The sequence below is a fragment of the Acanthochromis polyacanthus genome, chromosome 9 (assembly GCF_021347895.1).
Source record: "Acanthochromis polyacanthus isolate Apoly-LR-REF ecotype Palm Island chromosome 9, KAUST_Apoly_ChrSc, whole genome shotgun sequence".
Lineage (NCBI taxonomy): Eukaryota > Metazoa > Chordata > Actinopteri > Pomacentridae > Acanthochromis > Acanthochromis polyacanthus.
The window spans coordinates 20,308,990-20,336,527 of record NC_067121.1 but is presented as its reverse complement, the minus strand read 5'-3'; the positions used below and the strand labels follow the sequence as shown (position 1 = coordinate 20,336,527).

Here is a 27,538-nt window from a genome sequence, read left to right as displayed (position 1 = left end):
TGGGTCAATCTTGTGATAAAGAGACTACAATAAATCAGCACAACATAGAATGTATACAGGCTGAAATTAAATTACTAGAATAAACCAATACAAGTGTCCTGGTCAACTAACACCCACGAGAAATGTATTAACCGAGCAACATTACCCCATTTATAAGAAAACCTTTCAAATATGACCTTTGAGGTTAATAAAAAAAAAGAAAATCTAATCCAGCTAGTAAGTCAGGGCTAGCCTGTTTATTTCTATATATTTAGACACCTTTGTAATTTTGTTGCCACACATACACTACCAGTCAAAAGTCTGGACACACCTTCACATTCAATGCTTTTTATTTATTTGTATTATTTTCTACATTGTAGATTCATACCGAAGATTTACACTTTTTAGTTTACAACACAATTCCATATGTATTCTTTTAGAGTTTTGATGTCTTCAGTATTAATCTACAATGTAAAAAAAAAAATCTAATAAAAACCATTGAATGAGAAGATGTGTCCACACTTTTGACTGGCAGTGTATCAATAAGGAATATTTAAATAACTTTAAATATACATCGAACCACATTGTGAAACATTATTTGACCATGATGATAAAATTGTTTGACTGATTAGGTGAAAGTGACCCTGGACAATATACAATATTACAGTAAACCTTTAAAATATGGCCATAAAATTTAAATAAAAATTTTTTTCAAAGAGAAATCTTGTAAAAAGTAAATTTAAGGTGGTATTAAAGATGATGCTAGCATGTTTCATGTCTAGACATTTAGATTATTAAACCTTATCCTGTATTTTGATCTTAGTTTTTCATATTATTTCAAAAAGCTAACGACTTACTATTATAATTTCTAATAATTCTGGTATTTCGTGTGCATTAGGTTGTGCGCGGCAGACAAAAGTGGGTTATCAGATTTGCATCATACGACCAGAATAAAAAGCGAAGGAGGGTCTCTGCCGCTCAGGCTTCCGTAGGCACCAAGAGCGACAGGACCTGCTCGCTGCCACAGCCTGAGAGCATCTTTTCTCTGCTTTCTTATCATCCTCACCAAAACACAGCGCGATGACGGGAAATCACGAGCACAGCATATCCCTGCTCCCCGGTTTGCGGTAGAATATCGTTTTGGGTTACGTTAGCCGCTCGGCTAGCGTAATGCTGCTCAACATGAACCTTTTTCCCTGATGAGGAGCAGACATAATAGCCTGTCTGTGGAAGAATATAGTTATCCTGAGCAGAGTCGAGCTGGGCTGAGTCTCTATCTTTTAGTGTCCTTTTTTAAAACGCGTTTAATACAACATTTTGGTCCAACTAAACGCCTACTGAGAGTTGGTTTATGTGAATCTTTCATCGGCTGATGTGAATGAATCCAGCGGTGCTCCAGCAGAGAAGATGCCCAGATAGAAGTATCCGCCTGACAACATCAAGGTAGGTTCTCTCTCTGCTCTCTGGGATGCATTGTTTCATTCAGCATCGCTTTCCTTTGTTTCCATCTAGCCTTCACACATTTCTCCTGCCATCCTGCAGCTTTCAGCGTTTTACTGAGTTTTGGATATTGTGAAAATCAGCGCCCATGCACTGCCCCCTACCCCTCTTTTGTTATCATGCACATTTCCACGAACTAGCAGCATCTTTACACCCGCCATACTGGGCTCCACTCAGCCTCCCCTCACTGTGTCTCCACACTAAATGATCCAGATCAACATGCAGACTGCTGGGAGGAGCAAACCATGCATTTTTGGTTCAGTTTGGAGGTTTTTCAGGCTCTTAAATTCCACTTTGCAACTGCAGTTTCCCAGAGCTGCTGGTGCTATTTTCTGGAAGGCAGCATGGCAGTCTGTAGACCAGAGCATCCTGTGTGTAATGGTCCAGCAGCAGCACACTAAGAGCAAAGAGCACCAGTGTGCACGGGCAGCCTCACACTGGGGGAACGAGCGAGATGAAGAGAAGAAGGAGGGGGGCGTCTTCATCATGAAGCTTAACCTAACCGGGCGTTTACACAGAAGCTCTGTACCTAGACTGTAATCCAGTGTGACATCTCTCTCATTTATGACACAGTATCTCTGTAGGGCTGCTGTTACAGAGGCTGGAAGTAGCAAGTGGACTGGAACTACCTCACTCTGAGAAGTCCTCGTGCAGAGTTGGCTTTGGTGAAGTGCATTTTGAAATGTTTCTTTTGGTGCTGCATGCACACAACATTTTTCTTGTCCAGTTCAGCTCAGTGTGAACATAATGTCTGTTGTCGTATTTTCGGTTGGGCTATGTACATGCAGGGATACAGCTGCAGCTAAAGACTCGTCATTACTGATTGATCAGCAGATTGTTTCTTTTTTTAATCACTCCACAAAATGTCAGAAAATTGTGAGAAATATCCTTCCTGATGTCCTCAAGCTATTGTTACCAGACTGTCTGTGCTGGCTAATCAATTCAAAACCTAAAGATTTTCAGTTTACTGTTAAAAAGTTTGGGGTCGCCCAGACAATTTCATGTTTTCCATGAAAGCTCACACTTTTATTCACATGCTAACATAATTGCACACAGGTTTTCTAATCATCAGTTAGCCTTTCAACACCATTAGCTAACACAATGTAGCATTAGAACACAGGAGTGATGGTTGCTGGAAATGTTCCTCTGTACCTCTATGGAGATATTCCATTAAAAACCAGCCTTTTCCAGCTAGAATAGTCATTTACCACATTAACAATGTCTGGACTGGATTTCTGGTTCATTTAATGTGATCTTCATCGAAAAATTTTTCTTTCTTTTTCTTTCAAAAATAAGGACATTTCTAAGTGACTCCAAACTTTTGAACAGTAGTGGAAAACTACTCCTGGCTGTGACACTGGAACCACAGAACAACATTTCCGATACTTGTTTTCTTGTTGATCGACTACTGAATAAATAATTGACATCTTTTCGTGTTGTAGTCTGCACTTTCCTGAATACAGCTTAAAGGAAAGTTTCCCGCTTGACAAAAACACCACCTCTGCTCCAAGTCCACTTACTTGCTCGTTCTGAGGGTTTTGAGTGTCACATCCCATAGCCCTCATGTTCACATAATCTGCTGTTTTTGTACTGAAGAAGAACATGTGTGAATAAAGAGTTAAACTAATGATGGCTGAATTGTATGTAGTTGCTTGCGTCCAGGTTAACAGGGAATAGGGCGGAGCCGTTGTTATTAGTAAGCAGAGTTCAGTTTCTCACTGTGTGAATGAACCCTTTCACTGATACTGGAGGCATCTTTTGACCATCTGCTCTGAAAACCTGTCTTATCTGCGTTTGACTCGAGGCCTATCAGATAGCAGAGAGGTGGTCATGGCAACAGTTAAATTACAAGTGGTTAAGTTTCTTAGGGGCTACACAGTGACGTGGTGATTAGCATTTTCACCTTGGAGCTAAAAGATTCCTGGTTCGTGTCCCTGCCTTACTGGGAGGGGAACTCTGCATGGAGTTTGCGTGTTCACTCGGATTTTCTCCTGGTTCCGGCTTCCTCCCACTGTCCAAAAACTTGCTGGGCTTAATTGGTGATTCTAAATTGTCCGTAGATGTGAATGCAAGTGGGATTGTTTGTCTGAATATGGAACCCTGTGATAGACTGGTGACCTGTCCGGGGTGTCTCCTGCCTTCACACTAAGTGAGCTGGGATAGACTCCAGCGCCGCGTGACCCTAATGAGGCTTAAGCGGTGTACAAAGAATGGATGGGTTTCTAAAGCGATCAGGCTGAACCAAAATGCTACAGTTCCAGTCATGGCTGTAGTTAGATTTGGTTGTGACAACTATTTACAACTTTCTCACTTAAGTTTCCCTGAAGACTGTCTGAAACTACTAGCTACTTTCAAACTGGTAAAAGTAAACGCTCACATCTGTCTTTGTGCTTCTATTGGACCTTCACTGTGCAGAAAGATCGAGGTTCAGAGTTTGACTGAATTATATACCTATAAGTGGAAAGCTTCTCTGAGCTCACCTGTATTGAGGCGTGTACCTGCGAGTACAATTTGTGACATCACCAGTCCTGATCCAGTAGCCAGCTAACTTACTGGAGCGTGAAGGGGAAGTCTGCATTGTGAATATGCTGAGAACAGACTGTCTGTGAAGTTCTTGACCTCTTCTGTCTAGTGGTTAAACTTTAGAAATGAACAACATTTGCATCTTTATTGAATCTGAGGAAAACCATGTCAGACAGAAGCAATAATTCAAGCAGTGAATTTTTGTGAAGGCAGAGTGTGTGATTCTGGGGAAAGATTAACATTTAACGAGTTGGCATATTGAGATACTCACCATTTGCCAGGTGTATTTTCCCTCTCACCCCCCCCCCCCCAATGCCCGCTTTATCCCCATCTCCCCTCTCCTTCCCCCTGACCTGTTCACTAACATGAATGTGAACAACATGCTGGAATAGCGCTGTGTAAATCAGTCCAAGCCACTTTGTACGCAGCCCTGGCTCTATGAATAGGAAACAAACACATTTTTTTTAAGTGTGCACACAAAATTGACAGCCAGCTGCCTGGGAGCAGATATTCACTGAATTTGACAAGACGTGTATCTGATTAAAATTGCAGACTTTAAATTATATCTGCAAAGAATCTCCTGTAGAGTTGCATTGAATGTGAAGCTTGTTGCTATGAAACAGCTGTAGCACCGTCCAATCAGTCGCAAATACTGGATACATTGAGCTAATCTGTAGATCCTTTATAGATTTTTTTTTTATATGACTGTATTTTATTTAGAATGTGTTTTTTGTTTATTTATGTATTAGTACAAGTGAAGAAATAAGCCTCAGAGTTAGCAGTGTGAATGAATGGGATTGTCTATAGATTGTAATAGCCAGTGCTAAAATAATATTAGTTTACAGTGAGTTTTCTGGACAACAAACAAGCTGTTTGTTTAGATTTTTCCCAAATAATAAACCAAAATTCTGAATGCAAGTCTTCTGCCGACTATAGATTCGATTAATGATCTGTAAAATCAGTCTTAACCTGTGAAATGATAAACATTTAGTACATATGTGATGCTAATGAGTTTATTTTTAGCTACACTGCAAATTGAATAAACTAAAATGATGCCATGATGGAAGACCCAGTCACCCAGAAGCCCCCAACAACAAACGCATTTGGACCAATAGTATTTAGTGGTTTATGCAACTTTCTGCTGAGGCCCAATCGGTACTATTAGGTAAACTAGTCCCTTGAATTTTATTGGCCGAAAATAAATTCAGACCTACCTAAATAAATATGTGCGTCCATGTCAAGTAGCATGATTCTAAAACCGCTGGTAAAATAGCAAAAATGCGTTTGTGTCTTTTTAAACTTACTGATATACTGACGAAGTAAATGCTGAAATAATAGTTTGGCTTTTACACTCAGAAACAAATGGACCAACCAATTCCTCACAGAAATGTGGCTCAAGGCTCTGATTTGACTGTGTATCTGTTTCAGTTATACACAGTAAAATCAATGTAGAGGTCTCAGTGGTATTGCTTTGAAATCTCAATCTGCTTTGGCTGAGGATTTCTGTTTTTATGATAAGAGGAAATAACAGCGGACAACCAGTTAATATGCTTTTTTCCTTTTCAGCCAAAAACCTCATTTTAGTTGGCTGCTGCGTGTTGTGTCACTGCTGCAATATGTGGATCGGCCTCGTGTAAATACCGTGGTCAGGATCCTTCAGATTCATTTTTTGTCTCTTCAGTCCCGCACAGAGGAACACGCTTCTGTTTGCAGGAAATGACAATGAGCAGGTGACACTGCTGCAGATGAACTTGCCTCCGTGTCTCCTGAAGCTCTGTGAAATGAAAAGGTGAAGAGCAAACAGCTTGTTTTGCACAGGTTTCCTCAGTTTCACTCATTATCCTCACCTTGCCGGTCCTGACAGTCAGCGGCAGCCGTTTCCACAGATTCATTCTTCTGATCGCTCTTTCATGTTGGCATTTGTTGTCATGGGAACTAACCAGGCCATTTCTGAGTTACCGAGGGGGCGAGTTCAGAGAGGGACACCTGTGTGTGTGTGTGTGTGTGTGTGTGTGTTCCCTTTTTCTGTTGCTCTGAAACAGGGTCGAATTATCAGCTTCAATTCAATACTTCTATTCTACTGTAGCTTTTCTGACAACACAGTTTGAAAATGTTGCCCTGGAGTTTAGACCGGGATTGAGATACTGAACATGACCCACACCCTCCTCAGGATTAAATTCAGCTGTGGACCTGCCTGCCTTGTTTCTTTCATGTCTCCAGTATCGACAACAAACGGAAGGCACGAAATGCCCCATGTATGGAACAGTACTGGAAATGCTTGGCTTGCTTGCCTGGTAAGCTCCCTGCGATGTATAGATGGTACATAAAGATGGATGAACCCACTGTGATCCATATATTTCCTGAGGAGATATTTTGAAACTCAGGGTGTGTTCCAATATCCATACCATGCTAAACAGTATGCTAGAAAAAATATTTAGGATTTCTCAGTGCATTGAATGTAAATAAAAGATCTGATTGCTCATTGCAGTACGCAAGCATCCACGATCCTCTGCACAGTTACGTCACAGACATAAGGTGTCTCACAGGGAAAGCACAGTTTGTGGCAGGATGCTTGGGATGCAAATTTAGATTAATAGCCTTAATCAAGGATTTGTCGGTCAGTTTTAACAAGTATTCATTACCACAAGTTAAGTACAGTGGACATGTGTGCTGTTTCAGTCCATGGGCAAAGGATATGAGCAACAAAGGAGGCTGTTTTCCATATATTACTGGGATATAGAACTGTCCTAGTCTACCCCACCTATTCTCAAACACTTGAGCTCTGGCTGGAGCCCATTAAGCATCACAGAGTATTTGTCATGGTGGCCGGTTGCCAGCTAAGCCCCCACAATGCGCTCTGATTGCCAACATGGAACTGTCCATACGCCGAGTGACTGCATCCTTGGTCCTCTGCAGTATTAAACTATAAACTGGTGTTTACTACAGCTTATCTAGAGTACATTTTCTGACATGCATGCCCCTTATCTTCTGCCTTATTGGTTAATATACACTACCGTTCAAAAGTTTAAGGTCACCCAGGCAATTCCATGTTTTCCATACTTTCGCTCACACTTTTATTCATGTGCTAACATAATTGCACAAGGGTTTTCTGATCATCTATGAGCCTTTCAACAGCATTAGCTAACACAATGTAGCATTAGAACACAGGAGTGATGGTTGCTGGAAATGTTCCCCTGTACCTCTATGGAGATATTCCATTAAAAATCAGCTGTTTCCAGCTGGAATAGTCATTTACCACATTAACAATGTCTAGACTGTATTTCTGATTTCTATCTTCATTGAAATAACTGCTTTTCTTTCAAAAATAAGGACATTTCTAAGTGACCCCAAACTTTTGAATGGTAGTGTAATTGGAAAAATTGTTAATGGCTAGTAATCGATTATGTGTTAATCATTAGCATCCCTACAGGACACATCCAAACTGCAGTGTGATAATATTTTAGATTGGAAAATGAAAGCAACAGCCACTAGAAATATCTGTGGTTCAAGTATTTTGTGTCATGCCCTCCAAGTTTGGAAGGTGGTAGCAACAAAGCTGCATTCAATACTTTCAATTTCATACGGCAGCTAAAAAGTAGACACCCAATGGAACACAGTGAGTTCATTTAGGTAACTAAGACACTGTACAACAAGGTTTATGATCATCTAGTAAGCATTAAAGTAGAGCTTGGATGCGTGAATGCAATTAATGCATTGCAGAGCTTTGTAGTTGTAGTTGTCAAGCATATACACTAGACTGCTCTTAATACCTTTAATCTTCTTAAGGTGTTTATTATCTAGGAAAATGGTATCGGACTGGGACTTGTTATCTGCTGATATGAAAAATTAAATGGCTATAAAACTGTACTCTCTGTACACTTGATATGAATGGGAGAAATTAGCTATAAAGACCAAATCTGTTTTTGTACCAGGGTGTGAACATGCTTTTTCCTACTGTCAAATTGTACATTTTAACAAATAGTTCTATGAGGATTGAATTGGTTTTGGCCAGCCTCAAGTGGTCATTTTAGGAACTGCAATTTTTGTGACTTCTATGTTGTCTGTATTTTTCAGGTTACTGCTAGCTAGTTCGTCACTTCTTCTGCTCCCAGAAATAATACTGCTCATAAAGCAGTCATTTAAGCTGTCATTTTTACACATTTGTACAGATGAAACTGTGAGCTAAAGTAAGTGTACCTGCTGGCTGTAGCTTCATCGTCAATGGACCATGAGAGTAGTAGCTATCTGTTCATCTAATTCTTTGTAACAAAAGCCGAGAATGTCCAAATGTTTTCTCAGCAAAGTAGTTAAGGGAGACAATCTCTTCTCCAGCAAAGGAATGACAAATAAATACCAGGTGTAAATAGAGTCCAGCAGGCTTCCCTACTAGTTGTTATCAAGAGGTATTTGAAATTTCTGTCATTATTTTTCAGACTATTTTAATTCCAGCTTGGTTAAAATGGTCAATTTTCAGATTGTGAAGCAAAGACGCTACCCGTCACATTCGGTTTCTTTTCAGTTTATCCTTCGGTTTGCTTTGCTGCTCAGCAAGACCTCAGATGCTGCTGTCAGTACGTGATCTCTTCTGTATCACTTAAAAGAATAAACTCTGCTTTTCAACCCATTCACTGCATAGAGATAGAAAAAAAACATATCATCCAAGGACACAGGTTGATTAAACTGAGCGCCATTGAAAGCATAGCTGCACAGTAGGTGCCTTAAGCCAAACGTCCCACTGATGTTTTGAGCCAAGAAAGACGCTCATTTAAGTAAACTGTCTTTAAAACCTCTCACCAAATCCTCATCTCACTCCTTCTGCTCACAATCCCTCTCCCAGTGAAGCCTTCCTTCCGCCGAAGCACTTCATTTATTTCTTTGCTTCGTTGCCAAATGAGCAGCTGGATCAGAGAGGGGGGGGACGAAGAGAGAGAGAGGGAGAAAGAGAGAGATGATGATGTTTCTACTGTAGTCTGTGGGTTCTAACTACAGTCGGGACTTTGTTGTATTTGCATAACGCGAATGCAGCCTGCCCGCTGAGAAACGACAGACGTTACCGTGGAGGAGAATTCCTTTCAGAGTCTAACTTAGCATAATAATACTTTTCCAGTGTCAAGAGCGGCATCAGACACTCTTTCCCCCCCCGCTGTGATGTCTCGTTGGTGTCTCCGTTGCTTGTCAATTTTATCTGGAAAAACAAATTTGCAAAAATGCGAGGAGTGGACCTTTAAATCAAAGCGATGCAGTCGTTCAGGGATTAGAGAAAGCAGGAAGAAGAGCAGAAAGGCAACGTGATATCAGACTTTTAAACCGACCAACCTCCCTCAGATCAGAGACAGCTGAGAGGCAATTTAATATCCGCATGGGCAGAGCTGAGTAGAGGAGGTCTGAGCTCAGAACACTGGAGTTTTGTTCTGATTTGGTCGGCTTTTACTCCCCTCTTTTCTGCCTTGCTTGTGTCAGCCTTTTTTTTCCCATCTTGTTCTTTTTCCGTTTTTAGCGCACGGTCTTTGTAGACACATTAAAATGCATGCACAAGTCCACAAACTTCACCAGGTAAAATCTGACTGTCGGATAAGAATATACACAATATATATATACATATATATATATACATATATATATTTACTGTTCTTTAATAAATACATCGCTTACTTTGCCGTGAGCAATAAATACACTGATGCATTAGAATTACTTTCACTTATGTGTTTTGTCGCATAACAGTGTTTTTTTTTAGTGCACTGGGTAGTATACAGAAAGAGATTTTGGACACAATGCAGGCTTAGCAAGAAATGATATGAACAGGTGGTAACATTATTTATCCGTAGGAGCAGCCTGGCTCTGGGGATGGTGGCGTCGGGTCAGCTGGACCACCTCTTTGATGCAGACTAGAAATTTTGCGAGGGATTAACCTGAAACCACAGAGGATGAATCCAAATGACTGTTTGTGTCGTGCCACCGCAACATTGACATTTCTGTTTTTTAGTGAAATATTTCTGCAACTACTGCTTCATTCTTCTTCAGTTGAGTAAAGAGTTATTTTCACCCCTGGAGGATTTGTAATTACTTTCATCCCAGTGACGTCATATTTAGTGGCATCATTAGGTTGGATGTTTTATGTCCTACATTTAGTTTTTGGAACAAATACCTGAAAATTAAACAACAGTTTCATCAGCCTTAGTTCTACCAAAACACACTAAATGGAGGTTGTGAACTTTTATAAAACATGTTGGCAATGGGGTTGCACAGTAGCTTGGTGGTTAGCACTGTTGTCTTGCAGCTAGAAGATCCCCGGTTTGCGTCCCGGACTTTTCCAGGATCTTTCCGCATGGAATTTGCATGTCCTCCCTGCCTTCACCTAAGTCAGCTGGGATAGACTCCAGCCTCCATGAGCCTAACGAGGATTAAGAGGTTTGAAGATAATGAAAGGATGGATGGATGTTGGCATTGTCATTCTGACCACGTTAGCATGCTGATATTAACATTTAGCACAAAGCATTACTGTTTTCGATGATTCTTACACTGTGGTCTATGAATGAAGGCGATGCCAAAGATGGCCCCACCCACCATCCATACACTTTCATCGATAATGTCACGAAAATGAAGCAGTTTTTCTAGCACTGAGGAGGTTTTATGTAAGGTTGTTGCTAGAGGTACGGACCCGTACCCGTAGCGTATGGCCTACAGATACGGCACTTTCCATTTGCCAATCAGATACGCGAGATCTGGTCACGTGACTCCCGGTAGACGCTAGCGGTACGGACCCGTAGCATTGGTACTACAGGTACGGACCCTAAACCTGACCCTAACCCTAACCTTTGCTTACCTTTCAACAGTTTGCAGTGGTTAACAGCTTCTTGACTCGCGAGACTCGCGTACGGGTCCGTATCTGTCTGGCAAATGGAAAGTGCCGTATCCGTAGGCCACAGGCTACGGGTACTGGTCCGTATCTGTAGACACTACCATTATGTAAAAGAGTTTGAGATGTCCTTTGAGCAGTTTCACAGATGTCCCTTTTATAATTGCGTTGGGTTGCAGGAGATTTGGTAAAACTTGGCAGCATGTTTTATATTTCAGTCTCCAGCCTTGTCTCCCAAAAATTATGTTCCTGTACAACTAAATTGTATTCTCAGTTAAACTGTTAGGGAGCATATTTTCTGACAGATAACATTTGTTTGTGATGCATCCTTGCTATGTTTCTTATCAACATATCTTTGCCATTGATTTTATTTCTTTAGTTTTGCTCCTTTTCAGCCAGCCACTCATATATTAGATGAGGTGGGACTCGTACACCTGGCAACCCAGAAAATAGAGGAGAAGCTTTAAACGTCTGGGGATGTTGTCTTATTTTAAACCAGACTGCAATTTTCATAAACAGCAGTTTTGGTGCGTCAAGTCTGTAGTGATCCCTGTGAAAGTGTCACCTACAGCATGATGCTTGTCTTTTTTTTAAGTTATTTTTTTGTCCTTTTTTGTAGTGCACTCCGGCACAGCACAAAAACTGCTCAGTAGTTGCCCGGGGAACACGACATAGCTAAGGTGTTCATCCAGGTTCCACACTCCCCAGATTCAAATCTTACTGAGCATCTGTGGGATGTACCAGGATAAGCCTGATCTAGGTAGGTCCCACCCTGCAACCCACAGCACCCACAGAATTCACTGCCACCATCCCAGTACCACAGCACATCCCCAGAGGTCCTGTGTCCATGCCCCGCTGGGTCAGAGGAGTTTTAAAGGAGACCAACGCAATATTAGGCAGGTGATCATAATGTTTTACCTGATCAGTGTAAATAGTGATATTCAGCTTTGTCACTGAGGTTTTCTGTTTGCAGACAACAGCCTCAAGTTATATTTTGTAATTTGGCCAATGTAAAAGATGGAGGATTTAATTTGCCATCACCATCAAAATTTGGAATCAGCAGCTGCCAGCCAACACATTCACCAGTTTCACATCTTCTGGTTCGTTAACAGAATGTGCTTGGCTAAATGCAAAATGCAGTTATTATAATTGGAAAATGTGATTTCAATATAAAAACACTTAGCTGTCCAGCTGAAATGCCACCGGTCATTCCTGTCCTCTCAGTGTCTGTAAGCAGAGAATGAAAGTGGGGGGAGGGCTGAGGTCAGACTGTGTCAGTCTCATTTTCCACATATCTCCTGCCTTCACTGCTCTTATTCCCACCATTTTATTGGGTCCTTATACCTTCTCTGTCTCAGCTCTTAACGGTAACTCTTTGCTTTTCTTGCTGTGTGTCATATTCATGTGCAAAAATATCAAACCGTTTATTACTCCACCAAGGAACGTGGTGGAGTTATGTGACCGTCGGCGTACGTCTGTCTGTCTGTCTGTTTATCTGTGTGCGGCTATATTCAAAAACAGACTAATGGATTTGGATAAAATTTTCAGGGGAGGTCAGAAATGACAGAAAGGCCACCTGATCAGATTCTGGCAGTGATGCAGCTTATAATCTGGATCCACGGATTTGTTAAAGGTTTCTGTATCATTGCAAGATAGCGGCACGACATCACAGAACTATGACAACTGAACATGACGTCAGCTGCCTGCTGACGATCACATGATTATGATCCCACTACAAATCTACCGCTGTGGACTTATTGGGACTTACTCATCGGAAATCATGCAACGACTGAGCAGCCTTGGCGGAATACTGCGCTCTGAGTGCTTTTCTTGTTACACCTGCAAGAATTAGCATCTACCACAGTGGCACACATGATACAGACCTTGAAATATAAGCCTTAGTGTAGCACTCACTCTGCAATAGTCACTCTGTAATAGTTCATTGTTGGTCATCAAGATTCCCCAACATGAACAGACACCTGCCATTCACAATCAGTCACAAGCAGTCAGTCAGTCACTTCCATATTACTGGACCTCCTCAATGTCAGTCACAACGCCTGAACCAATCACCATCAGTCTCTCTCCCACCTGGATTCCACCCCATTTCTTTGTTCGAAGCACATCACCTTCATTCAGTCACCCACAGAGTAACTTGAACAACAGGATCACCCCACACCACTCATCTCTGGAAACCATTCACTTTTCACAAGCGTGGAAACCTGAAAATCACACCATCGAAGAGGAAGTGAGTTCATACTCTTGCTAAGCGTCTTGAAAGCTGTTCAGTATCATGCTAATGCTCAGACAAATGCTAACAGGCCTTCACCAGTGCCTACAGATTTCTGAATGCCATCAGCCTGGATTAAACATTCATACTGAACACTGGTGAGAAACAAATATGTGATTAGTGTTACTGATTATGATGATGATGACGCCTGCCTGCTGAACAGGTTACGCTCCTATGGAGGATTTGAATTGATGGTGAGCTACCCTGGAACGAACTGGAAAACAGCTGGCCAGATTCACCCCTTCACCACCCCACTCACTGGCAGGCCTCAAGCCTCACAGCTTCATCCCTTCCACAGTGGTATGGAAGAACTTGGTTAGATTTGTTCCACCTTGTTTGGATTTGTTTCATTTTGTTTGTTCATAGACTTGTTTCGTGGATGAATTAGTTTGATTAACACTATTAGCAACAGTGGAACCACGCTCACCTGAATTTAGAACCGTTGTTGAATTGTTGAACTGAACATAGCACTGTCACTTTTAAATGTTAGAAGTGAAGTTGCTGAATTATGATTTAATCGCTTGAATTACAGGTGAATGTTTGATTTATTCTGACTCCGATTTAGCTCAGCATGGAATACTTTATCACTATATATAACACTATAGCCCCAAGTTATCAAACCAGTGTGGTAAGGCAAATAATATAGGGTTATTATGGGACACCCTTCTTCTGCAGGCTCAGCTTTGGGTTTCCCTTTACCTTTTTAGTGTTCATAAACTACATAACATTTCCATGAAAAAAATCTAAATGAATCTACCACTAACTTGAGTTTTGGATCGATCAGTTATCTAAACATGCCTTATAACCCCTATTTTAGGGCCGCCAGCATACCTGTACATCAGGCATGATTGTTGTGATGTCCTACAAAACAAGCCACATCTCAGATCATTTAATGTCCTACAAGCCAGATAACAACCTGATACTTTTAGGAAAGAACGTGTTATTTTTCTATGAAATGAGCTTTCTCCGAATGCACATCAGTAATGTGGAACAAGCTGTCTCATGTAATGAGGCTTATGTTTTTTCAACCTCCTACTATAAATATAAAAATCTAAATAAATGCTTTTATATTGTAGCTTATGTTTACTTGTGAAGGATTGCTAGTTTTTCTGCTTCTGCGCTGGCATTGTGCTTGTCCATCTGTGCATCCCATTCTCATGAGTGCAATATCTCAGGAACAACTGGAGGGAATTTCCTCAGATTTGGCGCAAACATCCACTTGGACTCGAGGGTGATCTGATTTCTTGGTAAAGGGCCACTGACTTCAGAGGGCATGTTGGACCATAATTCAAGTATTTTTACTGTAATTATGGCCAAAGGTCAACTTGACTGTAACATCATAATGTGCTGCAAAAACACATTTCTGCCCATCAATAAACACAGTAACTCAGGAACAGATGGAGAGATTGGCGGAGATCATATTTCACATTTGGTCAGATGTTGAATTGGTGACAGTAATTCTGTGTGTCCACAAATTGTGTAGATCTGCTGTACTGCTGGGTTGAAGGTGTCCGTCACTTCTTTGCAGAAACAACCATATTTAAAGCATTGTGTATTATAATGGCTACAATAAAGAGCAAGGAAAGCCCTCAGAGTGCGCAGTACTCTGCCAAGGCTGCTTAGTTGTTGTATAATTTCTGACAAATAAATCTGCAGCGGTGGATTTGTAGTAGGATCACAATCATGAGATCGTCAGCAGGCAGCTGATGTAGTGTTCACTTGTTCTTATAGTTACAGTGACGCCATGCCGCCATCTTGCAGTGATGCAGAAATCTTTGCTAAATCTGTGGCTCCAGACTATAAGTCGCATCTCTGCCAAAATCTAATCACTTGTTCCTGGTGTCATTTCTGACCTTCCCTGAAAATTCCATCCAAATCCGGTATTCTGTTTTTGAGTAAAAATGGACAGACAAACGTACGCTGATTGTCACATAATTCCGCCACGTTCCCTGGTGGAGAAATAATCTTTATTTACCAAGCATGAGAACACATACAAGAAACTGGACTGGTTTTGTAACTTAAACACACACGCACACACTTAGTAATTAGTAGTAGTTTTATTGTTTTGTTGTCTTCTTATACTTGACCTACTGAGACAAATTCAAGAAAAAAGCTGACTGTTGTCATTAAGTAGCGCCGGTGCTGCGATTGCATGTTCGTTTTTGAGTGGCGGTAGATGAGTTCTTTAAATATTCGGAGCTCAAAATAAATATTCGGATACCACCGTAGGAGTAAAATGTAAGAATATGTCTTAAAGAGCTAATAGAAGCAAAACTAAGCCGTTCATCTGGTATTTGTTCTTTGAACAGTATAACTGTACTGTAGTTACGGTACTAATGATGATGGTAGTGATACGTTGAATGATTTGTTGTTCATATGTATACAGACACTGTAGTACAGATATAGATGCACCTGTTTACTCAGACTTCCCTTTTCCTTGTTTGTTCTGGGTCCTTCTGTCATTTCTTTCTCTTCAAGATGAGCTTGTTAAACGTACGCTGAATAAACCTGATTAACAAACATTGAAAGGTCAGTGCTGTGGTGGAGCGTAGAGCAGTGGCTGATTCATTCGTGACCTGTCATCATTTTTCTCCGTGACAGTGAGGCCGAAGCTCACTCACTGAATCACAGCTTCAGTGCTCAAACAAACTGGCTTTGACTGGCACTGGTCCTCTGGTGCAGGTGATAGTGGACTTTCACAGTGTATTGTTTCCTAATACACAGGCTGTACCTCATTCAGTGGTGATGCACTGATGAGATCTATACAAAGTAGTCTGACGCTGAAAAAAATGTACCTAATTGGTTGTAAAGGAACAGTGGCAAATCCAGGCAAGGTGGGAAATGGAAAACCTGAGAAAGCTGCCACAGCTGTGACTTTACACTTTTAACAGGATGTAACAGTTGCAGTTTGCTGTAGCACAGTGTGGATCTAATTATTCTTGAGGTGTGTTGAGCACTCTGGCAGGATTTCTGGAGAATTTGGAACTTGTCACTGTGTTTGGGATCCGTCAGTGTCAGGCATATACAATTTAAAGCATCTCCTAAGTCCGACAGAAACTACTTTAATTATAACTCTTGCGTTGATGATGGAAAATCTCGTTTTGCAATGTCTACTCGCCTGATAACAAGCAACTATTTAGGCGCCGTTTGATTTGCTTGCAGTGCAAACAGCCCATGTTTTCACAAACTTTGGGCTGTATGAGGATGTCTCACAGACTATGTGGATGAGGGAATTTACATCATGGTGTGCGTTTTTTTGATGCAGATGCAAAAAATGCAAAGTAACTTCCTTAAAAGGTACTTTTTTCTGATACCCAGCTGCTTCCTAATGTTATCAATTGAGGTCAGTTTACCTTTAAAACTGGTTTTATTTGACTTTATGTAATGTTTGTCAAGGTGTTACCATTTCATTATCATTAGCCTATTTATTGTTATTTATCTGTGCTAATTTATTTGTGTGTTTTTAATTGGTGTCATAATATTAAAATTCTGACCTGTGTCTTGATGAAGTATTTATAATTAAATGAAGGTGATTAATGCAACATAGTTATTTTTTTCGACTGGTCTTTATTAGAGACACTACCAGTCAAAAGTTTGGACACACCTTCTCATTTTACAGTTTTTATTTTCATGGCTGTTTACATTGTAGACGCTCACTGAAGGCATCAAAGCAATGAATGAACACATTCATTGTTTTGATGGAGTTAGGTAGTAAACAAATAAGTGTGAAATTAGTCAAAACATGTTTCATATTTTAGATTAGACCCTCCAGAAAAACGTGATTATGCGATCGCATGAATTCCCGCATTAATCACCAAAATGCTGCTGATTATGCAGGGGTCAATTATTTCCCAAAAGGCCGCATAATCCCCGCAAAACAGCGCATAATTCCCGCAAGAATCTCGCATTTCCACGAAAAAAAAGAGAAATATGCGGGTCCCGCTTGATTTCACAATTTCTGCATAAAATGAGACAACTATAACCAATATAAATGGAGTTGTGAGTGAGTTTTTATGTGACGCCCGGCCTGACGTCATCAGTTCGTGCATTCACACACACAAACACACTAGAAGCACGAGCTTCTAGTGTTGCCAACTTAGCGACTTTCTCGCTAAATCTAGCGACTTTCCAAAGCGTCCTAGCGACTTTTTTTTTTGTCAAAAGCGACTAGCCACAAATCTCGCGACTTTTTCTGCCGTTTTGGAGACTGACAGGAAAACTCGGATCATTCTGCAGTTACTGTTTTCAACGAGCAGCAGGTGCTGCTGTGAGCTTCTCCCCCTCCCAAAGCACAGACTGTCAGTCCAGTAACCCCGCAGCAGTCCCAGTGTCTGATTGGAGGACACATCCCTCCGCGGCCAGACGGCAGGTGAATCGCGCATATTTTTGCATATTTCACAACTATTCGCATACTTTGCAACTTTCTGCAATTTCCTCGCATAAAATGACATAAAAACCCTGCATATTTATTCGCATAATCAAGGATTTTAGCCCGCATTTTTCTGGAGGGTCTATTAGATTCTTCAAAGTTGGCAACCTCTTGACATTCTCTCCATGAGCTTCATGAGGTAGTCACCTGAAATGGTTTTCACTTCACAGTTGTGTCTTGTCAAGAGGTTCATTTGTGCAATTTCTTGCATTCTTAATGGGGTTGTGACCATCAGTTGTGTTGTGCAGAAGTCAGGTTGGTTCAAAGTTGAGAGCCCTATTTGATAACTGGTAGACTCCATATTATGGCAAGAACTAATCAGCTAAGTAAAAAGAAACAACATCATTACTTTACATCAAACAATCAATAATTATAAATTGAATTATAAATTGATTTGATATTGACCTTAATAAAAAGTTTTGTGGAAGAATTTTTCAGTTCTATCACTTGGCCCTAGTGCATGTATTCTTAGTATCATTCAATTTCAAGTGTTCTAAAAACAAAGGGCTTGTGTAGTTTTCTAACATCAGGAGATTGTGCTTACATGCACAAATAATAGATTATTACAGAAAACAAGATTCGATTGTACCTGTAACCACATTCACCGTCAATGTTAATTAATGTTTAAAGGTATTTTAAATGACGTCTTAAGAACAAAATGCAACAAAGTTAGATTTACACTACCAGTCAAAAGTTTGGGCACACATCTTCTCATTCAGTACTTTTAATTTATTTGTATTATTTTCTACATTGTAGATTAATGCAGAAGATTAACATTTCCATATGTACACACGTGGACAAAATTGTTGGTACCCCTCAGTTAAAGAAGGAAAAACCCACAATTCTCACTGAAATCACTTGAAACTCACAAAAGTAACAATAAATTAAAATTTATTGAAAATTAAATAATCAAAAACAGCCATTACTTTTGAATTGTTGATTAACATAATTATTAAAAAAAACAAACTAATGAAACAGGCCTGGACAAAAATGATGGTACCTCTATAAAAGATTGAAAACTATTTGACCAGAGTGACATGATTAACTCAGGTGTGTCATTTAATTGACATCACAGGTGTTTCCAAACTCATAATCAGTCAGTCTGCCTATTTAAAAGGAGACAAGTAGTCACCCTGCTGTTTGGTGAAAAGGTGTGTACCACACTGAACATGGACAACAGAAAGCGAAGGAGAGAATTGTCCCAGGACATCCGAAAAAAATTATGGACAAACATCTTAAAGGTAAAGGCTATAAGACCATCTCTAAACAGCTTGAAGTTCCTGTGACAACAGTGGCTCATATTATTCAGAAGTTCAAGACCCACGGGACAGTAGCCAACCTCCCTGGACGTGGCCGCAAGAGGAAAATTGATGACAAATTGAAGAGACGGATCGTTGGAATTGTATCCAAAGAGCCCAGAGCAACCTCCAAAGAAATTAAAGGTGAACTCCAAGGCCAAGGTACATCAGTGTCAGATCGCACCATTCGTCGTTGTCTGAGCCAAAGTGGACTTCATGGGAGACGACCAAGGAGGACACCACTGCTGAAAAAAACTCATAAAAAAGCGAGACTGGAATTTGCAAAAATGCATGTTGACAAGCCACAAAGCTTCTGGGAGAATGTCCTTTGGACAGATGAGACCAAACTGGAGCTTTTTGGTAAGGCACATCAACTCTGTGTTCATAGACTCAAAAACCAAGCATACGAAGAAAAGAACACTGTCCCTACGGTGAAACATGGAGGAGGCTCAGTAATGTTTTGGGGCTGCTTTGCTGCATCTGGTACAGGGTGTCTTGAAAGTGTGCAAGGTACGATGAAATCTGAAGACTATCAAGGCATTCTGGAGAGAAATGTGCTGCCTAGTGTCAGAAAGCTTGGTCTCAGTCGCAGGTCATGGGTCTTCCAACAGGACAACGATCCAAAACACAGCCAAAAACACCCAAGAATGGCTGAGAGAAAAGCGTTGGACTATTCTAAAGTGGCCTTCTATGAGCCCAGATCTGAGTCCCATTGAACATATGTGGAAGGAGCTGAAACATGCCATTTGGAGAAGACACCCATCAAACCTGAGACAACTGGAGCTGTTTGCTCATGAGGAGTGGGCCAAAATCCCTGTTGACAGCTGCAGAACGCTCATTGACAAATACAGAAATCGTTTAATTGCAGTGATTGCCTCAAAAGGTTGTGCAACAAAATATTAAGTTATGGGTACCATCATTTTTGTCCAGCCCTATTTCATTAGTTTGTTTTTTTAAATAATTATGTTAATCAACAATTCAAAAGTGATGGCTGATTTTGATTATTTAATTTTCAATAAATTTTAATTTATTGTTACTTTTGTGAGTTTCAAGTGATTTCAGTGAGAATTGTGGGTTTTTCCTTCTTTAACTGAGGGGTACCAACAATTTTGTCCACGTGTGTATTCATTTATAGTTTTGATGTCTACAGTATTAATCTACAATGTGTAAAATAATCAAAGACAAACCATTGAATGAGAAGGTGTGGCCAAGCTTCTGACTGGTATGTGTCAAATATCAGAGCTGGAGTTCAGCTGTTTTTCTTTGAGGCTGAAACCTCTGATCGTGTACAGTGTGCACTTCTTTCAGCATGGGACCATCGTAAATATTATCCGGTCATTTTCTTAACTCCAGCACAATATGTTGTATTGTTATCATCATACCCTGCTTCTTCGTGATGTGACCCAGATCCTTCATAATGACAGTATGTCATGTGCTCTGTCTCTCTGTTTCCATCCTCTCTCCCTCCCCCCATCTCTTCTCATTTCTATGATATCACTCACCCATGGGTATAATCTTCCATGGAGACCCAGCTACACTCTATTCCTTGAAAATTGATTCCTAGTTTTACTTTTTTTATGGACTGTGCTGCAATATCTTTGACTACATTTATTTTAAAACGGTAAATAAAGACAAATCATTCAAAAAAGAAACCCTATACTGACCTCTTTGTGCAGCGTGAATGTAGATTTTACTTTTCCTAATACATTAGACTCATGTTATTGAGGCTTACTGCGCCAAGCCAAAGATAACTTCTGTCCATCCCACTGTGCACCGGTTGGTTTATGGGAGATGAACTTGCCTACAGCAATATGTGCTGGTGCCATGAGAGAGCTCTGAGTCTCCATACTATCAAGTCTAGCATGGCTAATGCATTTTTGATAAGACCGGGAGGGCTGGCTTGTAGGTTAAAACGCAAGAGGCCCGGGGCTCCAGAGACAAGAGAGTGAAGGAGGGAAGACGAGAGAGAGAGAGAGAGAGAGAGAGGGAGATTCTCAGGCTGTGATCTTCATCCAGCTAAAGAGTTTTGCTTTTCCACCCAGACTCAGAATTATTTTCTGTCTCACTGCTTTTCTGCAAGTTAAAGTCACGATATCAAGAAATGTAACTTTCTCAGAATTAAATGTCCACTTGGAGGCAGCAGAAATGAGCTGTGAACACAACGCTAACATAACCTAAAATGACATGGTTAGTTTGTTAGCGAGTGGTTGCTCATTTACTAATCCAACCGCACTGTTTTGTTACTTCTGAGTAATGACATAACACTGAAGGATATATGTTGAAGTTCCCATTATTTTAGATGTGGCACATTAATAAACACATAGATTTCACAGTTATGTTGAAGTTTGGGTTATTCTAAATTTTTTCACCAAAATTGTTATTTTTGCTCCAGATGTACACGACTTTTCAAAAATTTGGGGTCACTTAGAAATGCCCTTATTTTTGAAAAGAAAAGCATTTTTTCCCCCTATGAAGATAACATTAAATTAATCAGTATTGCAGTGTAGACATTGTTAATGTGGTAAATGACTATTCTAGCTGGAAACTGATGATTTCTAATGGAATGTCTACATAGAGGTACAGAGGAACATTTCCAGCAACCATCACTCCTGTGTTCTAATGCTACATTGTGTTAGCTAATGGTGTTGAAAGGCTAACTGATGATTAGAAAACCCTTGTGCATTAGCTCGGGCTGGACCCAAATATCTGAATATTCCTTCGTTGTGTTGGTATTCGAATATTAATTTTTGGATCAGAATACTTGGAATACCACCAGAAATTGTTATTGGCCTTTGAGAAACCATATTGTTTGACTCCTACTAAATAAACCAGTCTTCTAAAGCTGAAAATGACATGAGTAAAAATATGCAACACAAAAGTTACAGTCTGGAAAACAATGAACACAACACTGAGTTTTAAAGTTGCTATTACCAGTAAAGGTGTTCGATGATGATTAGTTGTTAATTGATTAACTGACATGAGTAATTTAATTGATTAAAAGTATATTAACCTAGAAGGCAGAAGATGGGAAGTATTGGAGATTAGCCGTTTTACCTGATTGTGCCACCAGTTGGAGCTTTGTACTGTTTATTTAAATAAGGATTACAGCTCATCTGCTGTATTTAATGCTGTTGCAATCTGAGGATACAGTCGCTCGAACTTCAAGCGTTTCTGTGTTGGCAAGGAAACTGTAGTAATGTTAATGTTCAAATCCAACTTGTTAAACGAATAGTTTTGAATTTTGATTGTTGTCAGTGGATGAGATTGTTTTCAGTGTTTGTTGCCGAATGCACTGTGGGGGTTGAGCTAGCAGTGGACCACCATGACAGACTTCTGTGGTGGTTCATGGCTTCTGGCCAGAGTTCTTGTGAGGAGGACAAGTGTGGACAGCATTCCAGTAGCCAACTGGCTATTGAAGATGTGCAAATTTACAGAAAACTTTTAGTATCGGTGATTCAAAATGGCTTTCCCAGCAAATCCTAAAACATTTGTACTACATTCAGTCTGATTAATCAGGTATTTATTAAAACCTAGGCCAATCAAAGGTTAAGAAAATTATTTAATATTTACATCCATAATCACAGTAATGGTTTGATGTTTTGCAGAATACGTTATCACAGCCGTTTGCTAGCGTATAAAGCTAAGGCCAGAAACCTGTTAGCTTAGCATGAACCCTGAAAACAAGTTACAGTTTAAATCTGTCCTACCAGCACCTCTGAAGGTCACAAGTTAACATGTTATTGGTGTATGTGTAAAAATCTCCTGTTAGTTCATATGAGTTTATGTGCTGGTGGATAATTTATTGTCTCTTAGCAGTTGCTAGGTAACCAGAAGAGACTCCAGGACATTACTGTAGCTGGCCTGGTTTCCAGCTTTTGGGCTAAGCTAACTGGCTTCTGGCTGAAGTTTCATATTCAAGTGATATTGATCTTCTCGTCTAACTCTCCACTATAAAGCATATTTCCCAAAAAGTCAAATACTGCTTTAAGCTGAAAAAATCTTAAAGAGATCTGCAGGGTCAGATGTTGAGTCTGTGAAGTTTCATCTCTACAAGCAACACCTTTCACAGACAAGAAACCATGTGATTTATGTAAATATCACGGCTTTCTGATACTGTGCCAGGATTTATGGTGGGGGCCTGTTAAAGATTTAAAAATATATGATTGAATGAAGAATAGGGCTAAATGTATGTACACAACCATTAGAAACCATGTATTATGTATTAACAAATAAAGCCACTTTATTAATGCATTATTTATCGAAAAGCCATACAGCCATTACATCTAAGTGTACTTTTTTGACATTGTTTAAATGGATGAACACATTTTTAAACATGGTTTCCTACCAAGATAATAGAAGATGGATTTAGATGCTTAATTTCTGGGCAATTAGCAATTCTACTGTTAACTATTTATGCAACTAATATTCTATTGGGGTAGTTTGGATAGAGACTTCTTCTTCTTTTCCTTTCGGCTTTCTCCTTTAGGGGTCGCCACAGCGAATCAATTGCCTCCATCTAACCCTGTCTGCTGCATCCTCTTCTCTCACACCAACTACCTTCATGTCCTCTTTAACCACATCCATAAACCTCCTCTTTGGTCTTCCTCTAGGCCTCCTGCCTGGCAGTGGGAAACTCAGCATCCTTCTAACAATATATTCACTCTCTCTCCTCTGGACATGTCTGAACCATCTCAGTCTGGCCTCTCTAACTTTATCTCCAAAGCCTCTAACATGTGCTGTCCCTCTGATGTACTCATTCCTGATCCTATCCATCCTGGTCACTCCCAAAGAGAACCTCAGCATCTTCAGTTCTGCCTCCTGTCTTTTCCTCAGGGACACTGTCTCCAGACCAAACAACATGGCTGGTCTCACCACAGTTTTGTAAACCTTTCCTTTCATTTTAGCTGAAACTCTTCTATCACACATCACACCTGACACTTTTCTCCAGCCGTTCCAGCCTGCCTGTACATGCTTCTTCACCTCTTTTCCACACTCTCCATTGCTCTGGACTGTTGACCCTAAGTACTTAAAATCCTCCACCTTCTTGATCTCTTCTCCCTGTAACCTCACTCTTCCACTTGGGTCCCTCTCATTCACACACAAATACTCCGTCTTGCTAACCTTCATTCCTCTCCTTTCCAGGGCAAACCTCCACGCCTCTAGCTTCTCCTCCACCTGTTCCCTGCTCTCACTACAGATCACAATGTTATCTGCAAACATCATAGTCCATGGAGACTCCTGTCTAACCTCGTCTGTCATCCTGTCCATCACCATAGCAAACAAGAAGGAGCTCAGAGCTAATCCCTGATGTAGTCCCACCTCCACCTTGAACTCCTCTGTTACTCCTACAGCACACCTCACCACTGTCTTACAGTCCTCATACATGTCCTGCTCCACTCTAACATACTTCTCTGCCACTCCAGACTTCCTCATACAAGACCACAGTTCCTCTCTGGGCACCCTGTCATAAGCTTTCTCCAGATCTACAAAGACACAATGCAGCTCCTTCTGACCTTCTCTGTACTTCTCTATCAACATCCTCAAACCAAATATTGCATCTGTTGTACTCTTTCTTGGCATGAAACCATACTGCTGCTCACAGATGTTCACCTCTGCCCTTAGTCTAGCTTCAACTACTCTTTCCCATAGCTTCATTTTGTGGCTCATCAGCTTTATTCCTCTGCAGTTGCCACAACTCTGCACATCTCCCTTGTTCTTAAAGATGGGCACCAGCACACTTCTCCATTCCTTGGGCATCTTCTCACTATCCAAGATCCTGTTGAACAACCCAGTCAAAAACTCTACTGATCATCAATAACTAATAAGCAAATGCTGCATTTGGAAAGAAAAGCACTCAGAGCGCAAAACTTCACCAAGGCTGCTCAGTCGTTGTGTGATTTCCAACGGATAACTCCCGATAAGTTCACAGTGGTCGATATGTAGTAGGATTGCAATCATGTGATCTTCAGCAGGCAGCTGACGTAGCATTCATTTGTACAGTGACGCCGTGCCACTATCTCACAATGATGCAGAAATGTTTAACAAATCCATGGATTCAGACTATAAGCCGCATCACTGTCAAAATCTGATCTGGTGGTCCTTGTGCCATTTCTGAAAATTTCATCCAAATCTGCTATTGTTTTTGAGTAATGTTGCGCAGACAGACGGACAAATGTACGACGACCATCACATAACTCTGCCTCTTTCCTTTGCTGAATAGAAATATGATACATTTTTGACCTTGCCATGTGGGGGAATGAGTAGCCTTGGTGGAGTACTGTGCTCTGAGTGCTTTTGTAGTTGTTTTTTGATGTTCTATAGAGATTTACTTGATGAAATCGGGACAGTGTGAGTGCATGTGTCTGTGCGTACTTGTCTACCTACCTTTTGAGACTTTGGGAGTGAGGACATTTTGGTTATTCCTCACTTTCTGACACACCTTCAATTTTCAGTTTGACTACTAAGACTTGGTAGAAGGTAGAATTGGGTTTAGATAACTGCAGTTGTAAACACTTTCTGGAAATGGATGTCCTCACAGATGCACAGTAATACATCATATTTGTACATGTGTGTAGTGTTGAAGCTCTCTAGTAATGGACGGCCTTCTGCTCTGTTGCATCAAACCTTATTGAAAAATGTCATTGCAGGAAAATCGTTTAATACTGTTAGTTGATTGTACAGCTCTTGATTGCCAGATTGATAAAAGTGCAGGAGTGCAAATTATAGATTCATGTTTTGTGCTTTTGCATCTACACCTGATGGATAGACTACACTCAAGATGCTCCACTCCCCATCCTTTCATCTACCTTCAATCATCTGTTGACCTGGTGAGTCTTCTGGTACGAGGCTCACTGATCTTTATCTGATCTCTTAAACAAAATTGATATATTCTTTCTAAAATGATTTGTGATACATTTCATATCCAACAACTGATAAATCTGTTAGATGGCGTCTTGTAGTGGCTCCTTTGTCGTGCCGTTACCTGGCTGACACTCACTTGGTAGGATTCAGCATGAGGCAGGTAGAGGTATGAGAATGACTGAGAGAACAGGCAAAGAAAACAGTGTTGGAACGTGTGTGAAGGGAACTCAGAGGCGTTTTAATAATATTTAACATCACAGTTATGATGTCATTTGTGGCTTTTATGATCCTTTTATGTGTCATGTGCTCGTCCTGCTGCTCAATTTTTACTGGTGCGTTTCATTTGAATCAGTGATGCTTTCAAATATTAAATACAACTTTAGAAAACAAAAGTACCATCATTATTATATTTTTTGGACCTGTAGACCAAACATACACATGCATTCCTTTCTGCATAACTAACATAACGACTTTATTGTTTGTGTGCTGCAAGCAATAAAATTGCAGCATTTTCCAGTGACACTAGAGACAAAAAATCCCTGCAACAGTTCATGTAAAGAACGACTACAATTACAGCTTTTATATACATTCTGCATATATGCAATTGCACTGGTCATTCTATTTTCGTACAAAGGACAGCAGTTTCCATACATAGAACTTTATTTTTTTCTCTTCTAAAGTTGCCTCTATGTTCAAACTGTCACAAAACAACCTCTGAAATCCACACTTACTTCACATCAGCCTTGTCAGACAATTTTAGTACTTTTTCAGAAAATGAAAGGAACATCTAACAAGCACCACTTTAAAGGTTAGAAAGTAGGTACAAAGTTCCGAATGCTTTCAGAGAAACATTCTGAAAATGTGTTTTATCTTCCTATTTAAATGATTATTTGGTCTCTGAATAGGTTGTTCTACAGGTCATTCTTTTTGACATAGTTGGATCTAAGGCTGTCCTAACTAGTCTTTTTTGTACATACTGCCACTTTAAAGGGGCCCTCTGAACTCCATAATCTGTAAAATTACAAAGAATTTTCAGATGTTTAAAGTTCAATCTGAACTAATCATGTGTGATGTGCCGTTTTTTTGGGAAATTAATCAAAACTAACATTTGAATACTGTTGAATATGTCTCATTCACAAATTTGGTGAAACATAAATTGTTTGGACTATCTATATTATTTGAAGGGACCAGATATTCTGCTGTCCTTAGTACAACTGTGAGAACAATCGTTACCTTGATGCAAATAACCTTGGGGACTTTTCAGCTGAACTGCAGGCTGTGTGTAAACAAAGCAGACAGAAAACAAGTGTGGAAACAACTTTGAAATATAAGTAGTAAAATGTCTGTGGCACCTTTTTTTCCAGTGTTGGTTACACCTGTGGGCTGTTGAAAGATTTTTGTAAATTATTTTTTTTAAATCAAAATAAAGAAACAAAGAAATTCAACTTTCATTATTTCTGTTTTAATTTAGTTAGAAATATGTCATATTCCACAGAAGGCTTTTTTGAGTTCTCTACTTCAAGCCAAAGTTGGGCTGTTTCTTTAGAGGTGCAGGACTTAAAAATTGAGCCCACAGTGAAAAATAAGAAAAGCACTCCGCGAATGCTGCTCAGTTAACCTTAGTATAACCTTTACTCCAGTTAACTTTCGAACTCATAAGTCTTACTTCTAGGTATAGCTTCTGCTCTCTGTCGCGTGAAGATAAGATCATCATCATGACCCCAGATGTAGCAGTTTCACATCTACCGCTGCTAAAGCAGGAACCCACAAACTCAGACTTGATACCAAGCACTGTGTACTCGGTA

General features: G+C 40.2%; 1 protein-coding gene across 2 annotated transcripts in view; it reads left to right on the top strand.

The window, feature by feature from the left end:
* Window positions 1-946: 946 nt before the first annotated feature.
* Window positions 947-27,538, top strand: part of b4galt2 (UDP-Gal:betaGlcNAc beta 1,4- galactosyltransferase, polypeptide 2) — a 258,127-nt gene continuing 231,535 nt past the window's right edge. For both annotated transcript variants that reach the window (XR_002595573.2, XM_022191165.2), the window contains exon 1: window positions 947-1,422. The gene's annotated coding sequence lies outside the window, so the exon portion shown is untranslated. The remainder of the gene's footprint in view (window positions 1,423-27,538) is intronic.